Genomic DNA, 2,500 nt, shown 5'->3' on the forward strand with positions numbered 1-2,500 from the left:
AAAGGATGTGTTCATTTACTCGGTCGCTAAACCCTTTCGAACGGTTCACGAACCACATTTACTTCCACTCGTATTTTCTGTTATGATTTTCGCTGTTCTATCTTTCGGGAAAAATAAGTGTGTGAATTCCATTCGATTATTTCTGGTTATTTTCTTTTAGGAGTTTTTTTTTTAAAGGGAAATATTAGGTTCATTTAGAGGTTGTTCCCCCGTCATTTCCCCGCTTAAAGCTGCATGACATTAGTTCCTGGCGCAGTGATCAGGGTCTGGGTTTCACGATCCTAGAGATTTCCACGGTAGTCGTATTATCCTACCGATTAAGTAGTAGGTATTTGAAGGTAAAATTACACTGCACTTGATCTAATTACTTAGCACTTCGATGCTAAAGTGCACACACAAAAAAAGGAAAGAAAAAAAAAGAAAAAAAAAACATTATTTACTACAACAAACACATATCTTCTTTCAACAAATATTTTCTTCAGCAGAATACCTAGATAAACAGAACAGTGTATCACGTGGCGCCATTAAGGAACTAACGGCGATGAAGCGTCTATATCCACTCGCCCGCCTTCCTTCACTGGCCCCGCACTCTCCCTCGCTCGCGCACGCACTCGCAAGCCTATGGACAGGGTGCTGATAGACTCGCGCCCGGGCACCTCACACCGACCCGACGTGCAGTTGCGAGATTTATGTCGGGGACTGTCGGAGTCTGCGCGCGTATGTGTATGTGTGTGTGAGAAAAATAAGGGGGGGGGGTTGTTAGGAGACTTGCGGTGTTTGGTATCTGATCGTATATTCAGATAGTAGGTGGAAGAGGGACAAGAAAAGAAATACATTTATGTGAAGGGGAAGACACAGACACTGCGCGTGTGTGTGTATATATGTATGTGTGTGTGTGTGTGTGTAAATATGTATATATATATATATATATATATATATATATATATATATATATATATATATATATATATATATATATATGTACATATATATATATATATATATATATATATATTATATATAGAGAGAGAGAGAGAGAGAGAGAGAGAGAGAGAGAGATAGAGAGAGAGAGAGAGAGAGAGAGAGACGAGAGAGAGAGAGAGAGAGAGAGAGAGAGAGAGAGAGAGAGAGAGAGAGATAGAGAGAGAGAGAGAGAGAAAGATAGATTGACAGATAGATAGATAGATATAGATATGAATAAAGATATATATATGTATAGATATATAGATATAAATATATAAGTATATATATATATATATATATATATATATATATATATATATATATATATATATATATATATATATATATATATATTATATATATATATATATATATTGTGTGTGTGTGTGTGTGTGTGTGTGTGTGTGTGTATGTGTATTATATATACATACATATATATATATATATATATATATATATATATATATATATATATATATATATATATGTGTGTGTGTGTGTGTGTGTGTGTGTGTGTGTGTGTGTGTGTGTGTGTGTGTGTGTGTATGTGTGTGTGTAATGAAAGTGAGAAAGAGAGAGAGAAAAAGAGAGAGAGAGAGAGAGAGACAGAGACAGAGACAGACAGACAGACAAACAATCTAACATATTCCCCAGGGACTAACTCGATCCCCAGCCCCAAATCGCCCCACACCGAGGCAGATATTAACCGCGGAGAGCGAGCAAGGGCACCACCAGAGGGCGAAGGGCGACGAGGGGAAGCGATCAGCTGATTTGGGTGTCTGAGGCCGGAGCACCCTGTCAGCCCCCCCCCCCCCTCCCCCCTTCTGCTGATCAATAGGAAGGAACTAGATCACTCACCTCCTGTTGGGGGCTCATTTTCAGGAGGAACTCAGGCGAGACAGGCTTGTCTCATTGTGAGGATTGGATTTGTGATGAGGATTGGCTATTCATAGGGACAACTTTAGAAGGTTATAGATGAGCATCGGGAGAGTTGTGTTTGGATGTGTTTTGATTGCATCTTCATCAGAATCGCATGGTTGTTTTGATGTTTTTTTTTATTATTATTATTGTTGTTCTTCTCCAGATCGATGGAATTGTACCTTTTATTTATACATAAATTGTAAAATGATTAAGGTAAATACATGCACAAAATTTATTTTGTTAATCAGGATGGTAAATTATATTAGTACAAGAAGTATTAACACCGTAATTAACTGTTCATAGAAGGATATATCAGTTTTAAATACCTTGCGTCGTGTCATTTAACTACGAGATACTGTATTTATGTTGATAGATTCAATATTACTTTCCTTGTCTATTTCTTAGAAAAGGAGATAGCACAAGATTGATATGATATTGCTACAGTTTCTGAATATAGTATTTAGGATGTATTGTAATTAATAATTTATATTATTAGTGTGTATATAGATGTTATGATTTCTTCCAACCTGGTTGAGTTTTATATAAATTAATTTTCTACCCAGAGAGTGTACCCCGTCTCTCAATATTTCTAACAAACTACTCATAGCTAATATAA

General features: G+C 36.4%; 1 protein-coding gene across 1 annotated transcript in view; it reads right to left on the reverse strand.

Moving 5' to 3' along the window:
* Positions 1-664, reverse strand: part of LOC122250279 (suppressor of lurcher protein 1) — a 7,582-nt gene extending 6,918 nt beyond the window's left edge. Inside the window, exon 1 of the mRNA XM_043011631.2 lies at positions 491-664. The gene's annotated coding sequence lies outside the window, so the exon portion shown is untranslated. The remainder of the gene's footprint in view (positions 1-490) is intronic.
* Positions 665-2,500: the final 1,836 nt, after the last annotated feature.

This window comes from Penaeus japonicus, unplaced genomic scaffold (assembly GCF_977035675.1).
Source record: "Penaeus japonicus unplaced genomic scaffold, GWHDUDI00000001_assembly GWHDUDI00000014, whole genome shotgun sequence".
In the NCBI taxonomy this organism is placed as follows: Eukaryota; Metazoa; Arthropoda; class Malacostraca; order Decapoda; family Penaeidae; genus Penaeus; species Penaeus japonicus.